General features: G+C 42.1%; 1 long non-coding RNA gene across 1 annotated transcript in view; it reads left to right on the plus strand.

Annotated features, from left to right (window-relative positions):
- Positions 1–15787, plus strand: part of LOC137778931 (uncharacterized) — a 36577-nt gene extending 20790 nt beyond the window's left edge. The window contains exons 3-4 of the long non-coding RNA XR_011077029.1: positions 12093–12191; positions 15568–15787. This is a non-coding gene — a long non-coding RNA (uncharacterized lncRNA). The remainder of the gene's footprint in view (positions 1–12092; positions 12192–15567) is intronic.
- The last annotated feature ends 588 nt before the right edge of the window (positions 15788–16375 follow it).

Genomic DNA, 16375 nt, shown 5'->3' on the forward strand with positions numbered 1-16375 from the left:
CAATGTGGGTAAAAAAGTGTGGATAGAAATTAGCTTGGACTTTCTCATCAGCTGCGTTTCCTGGTCAAAAGCAATGTCGAAAGCTCATTAATCTCGTGGAACATTATGTTAAACATCCATGCTTTAGCCCCGTTGCTTGGCAAAAGCAGTCTTTGTGTCTTGTCTTTCAAAGCAAGTCCATATTATTTTTATGTTTTCTCCATCGTTGAGTAAATGTGTCCTTCTAATATTTTTGTGTTTCCTGATTTTAAACACATTGCAACTCTGCTTTTAGTATAGTAAACACAGATGTACTCTGTATCTCTCTGTTGTTGTGTTACTTGTCCTTTTAAAAATTAGACTGTGAACTTGAGTTCATATTTGTGTTCAACAGATTTATTTTAGTCCCCGTATGCATGCAGCTTTTTGCATGTCTATTCATGCGTACCTGTGTGTTTATCTGAATTACTTTTTGCATTTTTTTGCAGGCAGCGGTTAAGTGTATGATGGCAAACTATATATTTTGTATTGCATAGTGTAAAATGCCTTATTGAAGAGAAAGGGATTATGTATTTGTCAGTCGTGCTTATGCTGATGTATGTTCCTGCCCCACAAATGTCACATCCCATAACCCAGAAAAATTACACCAGTCCCACCTAATTACGCATATTCATGATGCTGTTTTGCATAGTGCTGGTAGCATACTTCTGTTCGGAGCCACAGAGCTGAGGGATGTGGTTGAGTGAAAAAGGCTTTCAATCCACTGATTCCGTGTCTCCGCCACGAGCATCAGCTTGATAACACTACCTCCATGACAATGTTTTATTCTTAAGATCTGAGACCATTATGGAAAGAGAGTTTTCTACTATTTCTTGCAGTCAGTCATTTTGCCACTGCCTGCAGCATGTTCAAACCTAGTGGGAATTTTTAATAAAGAAATTAGCTTTGTCCTAGATTATGAAGGTCATTTTGAAAATAGCTCAGATTCAATGTTTTTTGCTCTGTATCTTTTTCTCTTTGCGTTTTTTTTCTTCCACTTCTCCTACACTACATGTGGTTCTCCTTGTCACTGGCATTGAACACTATCAAGGGGTGACAATGCTAGAAAGAGGAAGCAGGGATATACACAGTGAGAAAATCCAAATAAAGTTGTGACTGTAGAAACAAGACGGGAGGAAGTGTTGGAGAAAGAGATATAGACGGAGCAAGAAGGCAGAGGAGAGTGGAGGAGTCGTAGTGGCTGGCTAAGTGGCTTATTGTAGCACTTGCGTAACAGACTTAATCAGACTTGGCCCAGCTGTAATGAACGAGAGGGTCCAGGCTCTGCCACTGCTTGGGTAAACAGCGATTGTTTCAGTCCAGGGTTCCCAAACACTGGCAACAATGATACTATTGTCCTGCCAGTTCTTATTAGGAGGCGAACAAGAGACAGGGTGAGGTGCGGAAGTGGGAAAGGGAGGTGGGTGTAAAAGGGGCAAGTGGGGAGAAGATGGGCACGAGGAAGAGGTGTTGGTCGGAGCGATTGGGAACCTGACAGGAACAGAGGATAGGGTGGGAGGGAGAAGTAGAGGCAAAAAGGAGCGATGGAGGGAGATGGTGAGAGCTGCTTTCTGGTCTGGGTATTTTTTCACACTTGCATTCACACCATCTTCCTCTTGTTTCCATACCCTTCTATCTTCTTAGACATCAGACCTCGTCCTTGTTTTTCCCCTCATCCTATCATCCATACTTCCATTCTGCATTATCCTACCAGCCACCTCCTCTATTCCTTCCATCTGTTCTTTGTTCCTCTTCGTTTTTACATTTGGGATGGCGAGGGATGCATCCCTGTCATACCACCTTTGCATCACCTCTCCCATCTGGTGTGGGAGAGAGAGAGAGAGAGAGAAAGAGAGAGAGAGAGCGAGAGAGAGAGAGAGAGAGAAAGAGAGAGAGAGAGAGAGAGAGAGAGAGAGAGAGAGAGAGAGAGAGAGAGGGGCAGAGAGAAGAGGAGCAAGGCAGAAAAAGAGGACTGGGAGGGGGATGAGAGAAGCAGGGAAGAGAAAAGGCGCAGGAGCGAGACGAAAAGAAAAGATCACGCTGCTTCCTGGCTTAATGAACACGGGCAAAGGATGATCACAATAGAATACATTATGCTCTTGTTAGTTGAGGCAATCAATTAGCAGAGAGAGACCACTGGCACACCATCTTTCCTACTTGGGTACTGGCTCATTCACAGCCCAAACGAGTGGCCCAAGGAACCCCCTCGCCTCGTCGTTTTTTCCCACCCTCAATGCCCAGGGCCACAAAGGATTTGGTTTCCTTCCTCAATACGAAAGGGGACAGCGTTGAATTTGCATTTCCGCCACATTCACTCCAAATTAGTTGAAAAATTCGTCAGGTTTCGCTACAGTCAAAGGTTCGGGCTCGATCTAGAATGTGTGTGTGAGTTTGAATGTGTACATACATGTAATAGCATATATATTAACCAAAATGAATCCCTATTTTACTGTTGACTCAGTTATACCAGTAAAAGCGTTGTGTAGATTTCCTCAATGGAAAACTGTCCTCTGACAACACACTCTAGCCACTAAAACTTGACTCCACAAGATAGGAGTCAGACGTGACAATGTCTCTGTGACTAACATTGACAATTGCGTGCCAAATTGTCTATCAATCTCATCAGAAATTCATACAGCGTTTGGCTGAAATTCCTCCATCCTTTCCCCCATGTTTCCTTCTTCTTTTTTGTGTTAGCTAGAGGAATAGCTCCGGATAATGGCAGCAATCTATATTGTGAAAGAGGCAAGCAGTAGTTCTGCCTTAACACAGGCACAAATCACCACTGTCTGGCTGGGGATCTGTAAAAGTGTCGGTGATGAGTAGAACACACTGCTTTCACTGAGGAACTTTGCTGTGATTCCAAGTAGCGGTTGGAAAAGAAAGAAACAAAAGGAAATGAAGGAAAGAGAGAAACATATTATTAGAGTCAGGACGTAGGACTTTTTTTTTTTTTAAAGCGAGTGCATGCTGAAAAAAAGGTGGCCTCTGGGTTGGGTTCAGGGAATCTATTGTTGCTATGTTCGACTGGACATTACCAATATTTGGCCATCTCGAAATAATGTGTTTGATCTGACAGTATCGTAGTTGCTTTTTCCTACTTGAAAAATGATTGATATTTGTCTTAAATAATATTCTAATATCCTTGTGTTTCCTATTTTAATACTACTTAGACAGACACACGATTATCTGACCTCAGTGTCCTTACAGTAACATGTTTCAATTGAAGTTGAACAACCATCATAGTATTTAATGCACACATGTGTATTTCTATGAGCAGCTTCCTTCTCAAGCGTAAACGTTAGACAACTCAGCCAATCTCATGATTAAACTTTAAGTGAGCGCAAAATTAACAAGGACCCGACGATGTTTGTGTCTGGAGTTCAAGCGATAGCATTTGGTTGTGTGGTTTTAGGTAAACAGAAAAGTGGTGCGGGGGTTTTCCACATGTGTTTACGTTAACCTTGAAAGCAATGTGGTTCAGTGGGTAGGTTGTGGATGACATATGTGGAAGTAAAAAACATTTTATGTCACAAGTTAGAGCTAAGTCAACACCACGTTGAGTTAATATCTTTCTCACCATTTCACAATGGAAAAACTTCTCTATTATGATATCTGATTTTACCCCTTTATAGTCCTTTGGGTTCTACGTTTGTATCACTACCATTTTGTCTGTTTTACTGGATACACAATTGTGTGTCTTTGTGCATATTTGTTTTTTCTTTCAGTTTTTTAATTAAATGCCACTACATTCGTGCTGTTTATACCTATAAAAAAAGACACACGTTGATTACATTGTACATGAAATACAAGGCTCCTGCTTACAGTCCACTTGCACTTCATGTAAGAGCTTCTTCCCTCATGCATGGATGTATAAATGCATCTTCACATACTTTCTATTCTTGTTGAGTAGCTGTAAAGTGCATTGTATCTCTTTTAACATTGAATGCATGCATTGAAGTGTTTTGTTGGTCTTCAAAGTGATACAGAATGGTGCAGAGTTGTGTTTTGACCTTTAAAAGAGAGAAAATAACATTGCATTGTCCTCAGTGTATACTGTATACGTGCGTGTTTGTTTTTACCTGTTGGAATATTCAAGTGCAAAATGCGTGTAATGTATTCAGTGTTTCTAAGTTGCAGAGGGCATCGTGTTCTCTCTCCACTTTCAAAGTTGAAATGTTCAACATCGAATGAATGGGAAGCAGGAATGGTAGGGCAGGAGGGATCTGACTGAAGGCAGAGGTTTTGAAAAAAATACCTTAGGTGTTAATGTTTAATTAATAAAGTCAAATAAATTAATTTTCCACGAGTGTACAAATAAATTAACAACAAAATTGTTTTATACCGGTTGCCTGAAAAGAGTTTGTCATTGTCATGTTTTTATAACTCTTTCCCCCTTTCTGAATCATTTATAAACCACACAAAACATGAAAGATAAAAAGGCACAGCATGTGTTCTGCACTGTGTTACATCTGTCAGTTCAGTTTACTGTAAATTAATCATTTTGGTTTCAACAATTTTCTTGAAACCCGGGCTCAAAATGTGTTCTTTACATTGTCACGCATTTCTCTCAAACTTGTGTTTGTTCTGTTCTGTCATGTCTCTTTTTTCCTCTTTACCTGTTTCTTCTTGATTATCTCCTGTGCTCCCTCACCACTGGGTCTCCATGTACAGGTAGTCATGCTGCTGACATTTGTGTCCAGGCAGGGTTGGGTGACATGGCCTTTATCGCCCCTCGCTGGGTCTCCCGTCCCTATCCTTACCCCCTACTGCCATTCTTAACCCACCAAGTCCTCTTCATCCGTGTGCACACAACATTTGTATCTGTTTGTGTTTGTAAGTGTGTACTTTGAGAAAATCCTCTGTGTACAGTGTTTGTGTGTTTAAGTCATGTCCAGATCAGCCACATGCAAGCCTCCTGTAGCCTGTGTGCACAATAGGCGACATAGTATGGAGCAAGCCTCTCTTTCTGCTGGATGCAGGGTGAGCAAACACAGTCACTGCGGTCAGGGAGGTGGCGGTGGATAGCTCACGCTCATGTGATAAGATAGCAGAAACACACAAGATATATCCCAATGAGGACAATAACTTAAAAATATGTCCTATCATGTCTTTGTCAGACAGTGTCTAAAATGTCCACTTTTGTGGAAAGAAACATTAACTTTGCATTGACCGTACAAACCCACCTACATTATTCACTATAGATTCCTGGGAAATATTTATATCCTGGAAAAGCGATTTGTAAAGCCTCATTATTGTTCTTCTCAAACAAACACACGCGCACAAACATACAGCCATGCTCACCGTCCCTGCAGCCATGGGAATGGAGAATGCTGAGGTTCAAGGTCATTTCAAGTATTCAGCAGCCTGGGGCTGTCCTTTGTCAGTGCATCACATCCTTTTGCACACACACATGCGCTCAGATGCTTGCGCAAACACATTGTTGTTGGTAGGCGTACATTCTTCACATCGCATCTCACTAACACTCGCATCCGAGACAACAAAGTGTCAGTCAGGTTAGTCCACTCACATGCACTAACAGTCACAGGTGTGACTCTTCAATAGAGACACAATTATCCAGTTTTGTTTCTGTTCCATGGACTGTCAGAAACGAAAGAATGACATTTATGACAATTGGACAATTGCTATTTTCTGTCATAATTTCGCTATTCTGCTGTGATTGTTTATTCTTCATGCTCTGAAGTCTACAGATTGTGTTGTATTGTCTGAATTTTGAGAGACAGTTTCCATAATTTGACCTTGAGATTATTCTTTTTTGGTTTCTCTTTAGTAAAGGAGTGAGAATTTGTGTCAATGGTGGAGATAGAGTTTTTAAAGACGGAGCGAAGGTGAGGGAGAGAGAGGGAGAGAGTGAGAGAGAGGGAGCAAGCAGCAGTGGGTGTGATTAGCTCCTTTGTTGGAGGTCTGTTGAGCTTCATTGGCTCCAGAGAATAGGTTCCTAATGAACCCAGCCAAGCTTGGACCCAACTTTATGCTGAAGACAAACTAAGTTATGGTGGTCTGGCAGAGCGCTGAGGGCGAGCCGACTGATATACAACGCCTGGACATATGGTCCCCCCCCACCCCCCCACCCACCCGCCACCCGCCATCGGGGCCTCTCTCAGCCACTTTCTCATGTCCTGGATTCTGTGTGTGAGTGTGTGTACTTCTGGCTGTGTATATGTCAGAGGGGATACACACAAGAGGAATATTTATAGTGTGAATTTTTATGCTTGTTTGATAACTCATTGGAACAGAGAAACAGGGAACTGGCATAGAAACACAGGGAGTGGAGGGGGCACATGGGGGGTAGGGTGAGGGGGGGCTGGTTGATGCTCACTGAAAGCGACAGAGGAGAGAGGGCTGCAGGCATTGTCTTTCCAGCTGACCCCAATACAGAATTCTTTCTGACACGTCCTACAAGACATGGAGTAACTGAGTAAATCAGGGCAACCTGGCTGTGGTGTAGCAGAGACTGCACAATGACAAATGCAATATGGAAGAGAACCATATAGTATCATCAAAAACTCCACAACATAAACCAGAATGTGAACAAAAGAAGTTTGAAGACCTTTATGCACTTTAAATTGTCACGTAAAAGTGCTATAAATTTGATGGGATGTGGAGGATTAAAGTAGTTAAAGTAAATGTAAAGTATGTAAAGAGGAGGCGCAGGTGAGCCTAAGTGCAGTTTGAAGCTAATTGTTTAGGTCAGGGTGGGAGCGTGGGGACGGATGGCTTCCGTGTCCTACCAACAATGCTCTCAGTAACTGAGCCGGCGAGGGGGAGAATGGGCCCACTACAGGGCCACACAGCAGGCTCAAACAACACTTATTCTACTGGCCAAACTGTCAGCCAGAACAACTTCATTGTACCCAAAATTGGAGTTGAAAGCAAGGCAGAGAGAGAGAGAGAGAAGGGTGGAGGAGGGGGGGGGCATTGGGAAGGTTGAGAGACAGAAGGGAAGGATGCATGCAAAGAGAGAGATGGAGAGGAAAGAGGGGGTCTGTGGGAAACCGGGGGACTGGAAAAGGGGGAGTACCAGAGAAAGTGCAGTCTTGGGCATGAATAGGGTCAGACGGTGTGAGTTCATTTCGGTGAGGAGAATTCCCACAGATGCTACACGAGGGGCAGTCGACCAGGAGCAAGGCAGAAGCTCGAATGGAAATGTATTAAAATATGTTCTGGGTGGAGGGGATAAACTGTGGACGTTTTGCATTCAAGTGTGTGTATTGCCACCACATTTGTACACAATATTAAGACAGAATAAACACAACATACGTCACTGATAGTGCTACATATAGAATGTGTGTGCACTAACTTTCCTACTGCTTTAAAGTTTTTTACATTTTGTTACATTTTTTGCAGACTTTTACACAATTGTAATGTCTCGTCGTATGTTGCTGTACTCTGCAGCCCATCCCACAATATCTCATGCCAATATTAGATTATATATTTGACCAATTTTCCTCGCATATGTAATGTGTGTCACATACATCGACTTCCCACAAGAAGTGAATACCTCCCCGCTGGACTTTCCTGCCTTGGACCCCAGTCACAGGCTTTGAACTGTGATTTGTATATAGTGCAACAGAAAGCCCTTTTGGACTGACACTAAACCAGTCTAATTCAGTCCAACACTGATTTAAGTCAACATTCTCCTCTTTGTCTCTTCCCCCTTCCTGGTGGCTATTTCAAATTCATCGTCTTACTGCAAAAGGGTGAAGAAGTTAACTTAGTCACACTGAGTCGAGGGAGAAGAGGAACGTCTGTGAATGTGTGTGTGTGTGTGTGTGTGTGTGTGTGTGTGTGTGTGTGTGTGTGTGTGCGTGTGTGTGTGTGTGTGAGAGAAACATGCAGAAATGTACACACAGCCCTGTTTGATCCAGAGCTAGCCCTACAGCTCCCAGAGACTCAACAAAAGGCCTCCTCTATCCATTGTATGAGCGGTGTGTTTCCCAGGAGAGCTCGAGCTCAGTGAGAGAAGGGCCCCAGATCGCTTTCCCCTGACATGGATGTTTATTCACTCTATGGTCCAGCAGAACACCCTCAAAAAGGACTGGCTTTAGCATTTTGACGTGCATGACACATAGTTTGCGTAAAGAGAAGAGGGTCTAGAGGGTGTGAAGAAGAGAAAGAGAGAGTGAGTGTCTTGACAGATGAACTGACAAACGAGACAGACAGATAGAGAAAGAGCTTGTCTACCAAGGTGTTTTCTGTGCCCTCCTATGAAAAAGAATATTCATGGCATCATCCATTTTATTTGCTCCTTGTCTTTACTCTAGTCAGCTTTCTTGTCAACCTTGTTCATGAATGTAGATCCACCCGCTGGGTGGGTAGAGATTTCCCCCTGATCTTGACAAGCTCTTCCATCCCTGACTGCATACTAATTTCTCCAGAACTACTGAACCAATATAAAACAAATACAAATTGCCAGAACTGCTCTTCATTGCATGAGAGGCAGAGTCTTAAGAGGTGAGCAGAAAGTAGCTGTCTATTGTGTGTCTGTCATGAATCAGAATGTCTGCTGTGGACAGAGAAGCTTACAGGGACGACTGTTGTAGTTGGCAACATGATATCTTTAGAAAATTCGTCAATATGCCTGAGTCTAAGATATGAACTAATGAAGGGAAGTGTGAAAAAAAACAACCCATTAATTCACCAGTCAATTAAAAGTCCATAAAATGTTCAATGCGATCAGTCAAACAATAACTGATGTCTAACAAAGACGTCTCTGTATTTTACTTGATCAACAATGATCTCTTCTCAACTGCTCTCTCTTTACAAGTTGTCTTTATCTCTCAACGCTACCTATCATAGTACTTCACTTTCTCCGGCATTATCTAAAAGTTAAGATTGAGAGTGCCCGCAGGGTTGACCATAGAATTCAGTAGAGAGCAGAAGCCGACAGTTGAAAACAAACATGTTAGGCTGTTATCCATCTAATCTGTTGAACACCATTATCGTCTAAGATAACGCTATATCCCCCCCTTCCATATCCGTATGCACCGACCCTCACAACCAGACTTACTCTCTCCCTCTCCACCCTTTGAGGTAAAAGCCTGTGTGTTGAGGCTGAGAGTGAATGTAAGCCATTGTTATGGTGTAACCGGACTCCACAGCAGGTTGTTTGATCCGGTTTTCGGCCTGAAAAGCCTTTTTTTCCCTCTTTTTTTTACCACCACATCAGCTGAGAGGTTCAGACAACAGACTCTATTTGTAGAGTCCTCTGTCTGTCTGCTTCTTTTTTCTTTCTTTCTCCTTTTTCTTTCTCACTTTGTATCTCTTTGTCAGCCTAAATCTCTCATCCTGATTCAGATTTAAGTCCGAAGCTTTAATTACCATACAGAGGAGCGTGCCCTCATTCACATACTGTACTTACGCACGAACATATGCTTTGAGACACAGTCTGTCACTCTGTTTCTCCCTCCTTCTCTCTCACTTTTTCTTTAAGGATCTTCTTGTACCTCTCTCTCTGCACAGACACTTGGATAGTAGTTATGTCTTGCACCTCTGGTATGGCAACAGCTAAAGAGAATGTTACTGAAAAGAGTTTAAATGACAAAAGTAGTAAATAAAACCCTCCCTGTGATACATCCAAGCCCTTGTGGCGTTCATGTTTACCCAACACCATCCCATTATTTACATTAGAACCATTGTATAATGTTTTGGGTGCTTACTTGCTCTCCTACGCTTTTGTTACTGTTGTGACCCATTGTATTCTCAATTTATGATCTGTTTGGCGTTCAGCGTGGACAATGTGCATGCAAATATCCTCGCCCCATTATGCCGGCTGTCTTTGTACGTCAGCTTTCTTCCCTAAGAGGTATAGATGAAGAGTTGGAGGGGGGATGGAATGGCTCTGTATGTTTTTGGAGGGAGATTTGTGCAGGCACACACACACACACACACACACACACACACACACACACACACACACACACACACAAACACACACACACACACACGCTCACCCATCTGTGCCCCAAACCCATTTCAGACGTGAGAAACTGTACCCTCATTTGCATAAGAATAATTGACACTTCAAATTAGCCTTCCAATCAAAGAGGATCCTTTTTTTCAGCATATGCGCAGACGTTGAGCACTGCCATACTGCAGAATATGAAAGGGAGGGCAAAAGAAGCACCGTTGGGAGGGGACGCATCATAAATGATTAACCCTTTCATTTTCTCAACTCGAAGATTGATGTGCCTTTAGTTGATATACAGTAAAGCAGACTTTTGTAGGGAGATAATAGTGTTCCTATGACTGCCTTGTCGGGCAAAAAAAAAGTAATTCTGATTGATAGGTATTTACTTTGGAAAGCTTTTTGGTGGACGTTTACACATCTATATTCACATCTGTGGCATTGGGTGCAGGCCAAGAGAGTGAGTGCTATTAAGTAGAGTGTCCATACGTGTCAGTGTGGATGTGTGCGAATTGAGGGTTTGCCCACATTAAACCATTAAGGCAAGTGCAATGTTGAATTATTGATAATGGCTAATGAAAAGGATCAGGATAAACTACAGGCTTAACCATGGCCCCGAGGGCTAACACACACATCCATACACACACAAAGCACCATTAATTTCCCCTGTTCAACATCTATTTTAAGTTTTCTCAGAGAAGATTGAATCTGGTACAAGCATACGAGGTGATCTGTCTGTATCTTATTGTTCCCTCCATGTCCCAGTTACATTACAACCCACTCCAGTTAAGAGCAATGGAGGCCCCAACACTGGGACCAGTTAGCAGCTGTGTTCTCCCAGGCCAGCTGACAAGCAGAGCGCTGTTCTTGAGGCTGAGCCGGTTTTCGAGGAGAATAAGGGACAGGGATTCTTTTTGGGGGGAGGGGATAGAGAATGGTTTGGGGGATGAGGGGGGCAACCTCGGCGCCAGCCCCTCTGAAGTGCTCAGCATCCCCCCGCTTATGGGATGGCGGATGTGTCTGGGGGTATCCATGACAACACTGCTGCATTCCAGGGACATACCACGGCAACATGGCCTAGTAAAGCTGGAGCCGGTGTGTGTGTGTGTGTGTGTGTGTGTGTGTGTGTGTGTGTGTGTCCATTAATAAGGCCCACATATCTTGGTGACATTAATATTCACTCAGTCAGAAACGGAAGCTGCTGCAGCCTCACTCAGTTTGCTGTTAGATAGGCATGTATCACAAACCTTTATTTCAGCCTTTGACTGAGAGGGTCAACATGAATATGTCGACTGTATACATACTAGCCATGGCACAGTTGTCAAGAAAAGCACCTTCTTGCCAGGATTTGGTATGGCACACTTTTATTATGTGTTTTAAACTTTCACAGTCACAGAGCGGTGCGTCCCCACATTCACTCAGGTCAGAAAACACAGGTCAGGACTCACTGACTCGCTAACAAAAATGCACACACACTGACACACATTCTGTCACACACACAGTGACTTACAAAATCACACTAGTAGCTCTTGCACGGATCACACCGTGTTATAATAATCCCATCAGGGACGGCCTAGATTCTCAGAAAGTAACCACATAATGATGCTCTGATGAGTTCCTGTGTGTCTGTGTGTCTGTAAAAGAGAGAATGTAAGCTGCTTTATGTGTCACAGGTTATATAGTGTTTTGGTTTTTTAAACCCACATCCCTGCCCACACACACACTCACATACACATGCATGTACACTCAAACTCAGATCCTGTGGGAGTGTATTTTTAACCCCAACTGCCTGTGCATTTTCTGAGGGGTTAAAGGGCCGAATGTGAATCAAGTAAATAATTCACAATCGCTGAAACTCTTTCGATGTAACCGCCAAATGAATGGGGGAGGGAGACCAAAGAGAGTTACACGGTGGACTAAAGTCCTGTTCATTCCCGCTTAGTGTTTTGAGTTAACTGCACAAAGTAGAGAGAAACAAGTAGGTCAAAGAGCAAAAGCAATAAGTCCTCTTGGGCTCTCATCGTCTAGTGAAGTCAGATTTTTAGCAAGTTCTATACAATGATATGATTCCTCGCATGTATGTGCACTTGTTTCAGTGTATTTGTACGTCTACATCATTAACATTACGACTATCCTGTCTTTCTAGGTTGGATGGAGACCTCGTAGATCATGACTCAGAAACAAATGGCAGAACGTGTGGAGTCTTCAGGCTAAAGGCGTCAAGGATATTCAGCTGATCTCAGAGGTGACTGCGCTCTGTCCTTTCAAGCATCACAATATCTGCCATCTTGTTATATGGGCTATATTTTACGAATTCCCTGCTATGGATCAGTAGTCTCTGCATCCTTTTTCTCAGTGAAGTCTATATGAACGTGTGTACATTTTGAGTGACATTGCTTCTGTCAAACGGCTGATTGAAGGAGAGAAATGCTGTGCTAATGAAATCGTCTGACCCACATCACACCCACATTCTCCAAAGACACAGAAAGGGCATTTATACAGGTAAACCATGACTGGCCCCTGAAGTGAAAGAGGGTTTTTTTTCTGAAGGAAGAGTAGCATACATTATTTACTATACTGGGGTTTCTAGACACTTAGGAGATAATGCAGTGTTTCAAGCATACAAAACATAGTCTCCTCGGTGCTGGCGAGGCAATTGTTGTGTGTTTTGAACATGTCTGTTTCCATCCATACTGACAGATGAAAAAGAATATGTCTCCCTAAGGTTCAGAAGCATGGACAGAGATATATAGAGAAAGTAGGAAAGGGATAGAATAGGATGGTGGAGAGATGTGTTTGTGTGTGTGTCAGTCACAGCTGCGTGTGATCCATGTCTAGTATACATGTCTGTATATTTGTGTACATGTATGTGTCTATTTATTGCCCTCAGTCTGTTTGTTGGCATCGCTGTGTCTCCAAAGTTCCCCATGTTCTAGATGATATGATGTAAATGAAATATTCTTCCACATGTTTGTCACTGTATGTGTGCATGTGTAGTGATCAGGTTTCTCCTGCACTGTGTCTGTATCAGCAGACTCTTCCAGCTCTGATATCTTCAGTTGAGTTGTATGCTTTGCAGATCAGCAGCAGCATCAGTTGCCTCCTCATAGAGAGTGGAGGCAACTGACTGCAGTCTACTGGGAGTAGTTAGCAGAAGGAGAGCAAGGCATACAACTCCTCCACCCTGTTATCAGACTTGGGCAACACAAGGCACTACTTTTTGCCTTTGTCGATTTCCCAAGGGACATTTTGACATGAAATCCTTTTTTGTGGATGAGAGGAGACCACTCCCAAAAATATTATGTATTTTTCCTCATAAATGCGCATTGTGATGGAGAGCATGACAGCTATCCAGGTTTGTGGATCTGGTCTGGAAGAATCTGGGTCGACTGGCATTGAAAAATGCACAAGATTAGAAAGACAAAAGAAATGTATGGTTGTTGTTTTTGTAATCCTAGATAGGTTACTTAGTAAATAACATTTATTGAAAATTATTACACTTAAAGCAATATTCTTTTTTGGCTATTGTTCCTGCCGTGGCTAATACATAAGGAATAATCTTCACCAGTTTCATTGCAAAGCCACCAAGGACAATGCCATAACTAAACACATATTGTGTGGAACAATGCAACAATTATTGATCAAAGCATGATAACCACCACCAATAATGACGAGTTTGAATCAGTCAAACTGGGTCAATCTGGCAATCAAAAAGAAATAAATATAAAAAAACATGTAGCAATGCCCCGTGGGTCTGCTATAAAGCTCCATCTAAAGCTGTCTTAAAATGTCCAAACTCTACTGTTGATTCAGTCAATTAACTTGCATCACAACTGACGCTGACTTATATGCCCCAATTTGTAAGAGTTGACTTTACTTTCACACCCATTATCCTGTTTTGAGAAGATGGCTTGTGGCAGGTATCTATTTTCTACTAACAGGCATTTGTAACTTCCTTAAATACTGTCTGTAAGACAGAAATACATGTGCATGTTACATTTCAGACTTTTTGTTTGAGTGGAGAAATCATGTAAAGGGTCTAAGAGCAAAAATATTATTCTATAATAGAAATTATTTTTTTAAAGTATCCATATTTGTCCACTGATTTTCATGTATAGTGTTGTTGGCACTGGTTTTGTGCAGCATTGTTGCAGCTATTATTAATTCATCCATACACATCAAGCTTAAATCCACTTGTTCAGCTCGTGAATGCAAATGCTTTGTTTGATGTAACCAACACTATTAGAGGCCCTGGGCACCATCAGCAAAGCCCTGGACACACACACACACACACACACACACACACGCACACACACACATTGACACACAGCTCCACACATTGCAGCACAGCTGCAGTGTCAGCAGAGAAGATGAGGAAGATGCAGAGAGAGGCACATGTAGCTTTGACGAAGATCAGCTGCCACAGATAGACAGGCAGGCCAGGAAGGCAGTGTGTGCCCTTGAGGTGCTGCGTGCAGGCAGGGTGGTTTGCTTGCCTCGCCTGAATCCACCTCCCTTCATCTTTTGCACTTGGGATGAGTTTGGGTGTTGATGTTGCAGGGACCCCCTGCCAACCCTGAACTGCTATACACTGCCAAACAAGGAGACAAACTAGTACTTTGATATTTTTTGAAATCCTTGGAAAAAACTGGGGGGATACTGACTTGTTGGAACTTTCAATAGATTTAATTTATCTTGTTTCATGTCTGACAAGATAAATAAGCAAATACATTGAGAGTAAACTTTTGGGAACACACGCGTCATAGGATCCTCAAATGACGTGTTGGTTTTCTTTTGTTGTTTTATGCAGACAATAACGCCATACACTAAAGATTTAACTGAGCTAGTCAGACATCATTGCGGTCTCAAATGACCCCAGATGTTCTGCGCAGCCTATACATTCATGTTAGAGCCCAGAATACCTTTCATGCTTGTCAACGAGCTCTATAGTTTCAGAGAAATGTAATACCATAATGTCTTTCTGGAGGAAGGAGTGTCAGGTATGGCAGTAATGGAGAAAGAGCTGGAGGTGCAGGTAAGCCAGGTTAGGCCGGGTGTAAAGGGGATCCGATAAGGCGTTCCCCAGACCCTGTATTCTCCCAGTCTCTTTGAGAGAATAATAAGCAGCTGTAAATCTGAGACACTCCCAGGCTTGTGTCCTCAGCTACAAAAACTTTCGCCTGGCGTCTTATCAGGTTCTAAGGATATCACGTAAGACAATACATGTGAGAAGTGCAGTGCAAACAATGGGGGGAAAGTGCAGCGTGATATGAGGGGAACTAATGTCAACGGCTATTGTTGAGGCCTTTGTCACTGTCAAGTACACTGGGAACTCACAGCTCACTGAACTCCTTTTATTCAAGGTTCTTGCTTTGGGATGTGATGAAACACTACAACAAGTGCAGTCCCTCAGTAAAAGCATATTGTACACACAGAGGGTATGTGTATGTTGCGGAAAAACTGCAACTAACAGGTTGCTGTAAGATCCCTTCTAGCTGGGTATTGGTTTCTCCAAAAATGTTGCTGTAGAACGTGTTGTGTTACAGAGGATGTGTTATTTACAAAGATCCATAGAATGGCTTGAAGGTGTTTTAATTATTTTCCTATTTTTTTCTTTTTAGGTAAATGAGTCATCCTGATCAACTAGAGAGGAGCCGAAATATCATCAATATAGGAGCATCAAGATGTCTACTCATAACTCCCTTCAGCTCCCTGAGCTTCACATTACTCTACAACACTTGAACCTGCACTTTATTCTCCAATTCTGTATTTCTGTCAACTGGTTATATAATACTGTACAACCGGTTAAACAGATAAATACTGTGACCATGCACTAATATAAGGACATATATATATATATATATATATATATATATATATATATATATATATATATATATATATATATATATATATATATATATATATATATATATATATTTGTATTATATTCATTAATTATTTTTCACATTAAAACTTGTATTTATTTCATGTAGTGGATTGAGTCTAACAAGTATATCTTTTGACAACTTAATAAAGGCTTTTTTTCTTTTAAGTGATGTTTTAGTGTGAGTTATTTTCTCTTGAGTTATTTCCTTCTGTGTAGTGCTTTGGCACTTCAGGTAAAAAACAATGCGCTTGACATAATTGGGTCCTATTTGGTTATGAAAAGAGCATGCATGCTGATAAAAGCTGGAAGGGTGATCAAAGCACCACGCGTCCCGATTAAAATCGTACACCTGACACGGTTGTAGTTTATCCTGACAGACTAACAAAATGCGGGGAAACAGGTTCAGACAGTACCAAGAAGCGTCCCTGTTCAATATCAGCTCCATTTCACATTAGGTGCTGTTTTTGGTGTACTGCTGTATGTCTGCCAAATAAAATATACCTGTTTGTGAAAAATATGGAACAACAATTAAAAAACAG

Source organism: Clinocottus analis, unplaced genomic scaffold, assembly GCF_023055335.1.
Source record: "Clinocottus analis isolate CAN_PGR_092001 unplaced genomic scaffold, fCliAna1.0.p SCAF_7, whole genome shotgun sequence".
NCBI lineage: Eukaryota > Metazoa > Chordata > Actinopteri > Perciformes > Cottidae > Clinocottus > Clinocottus analis.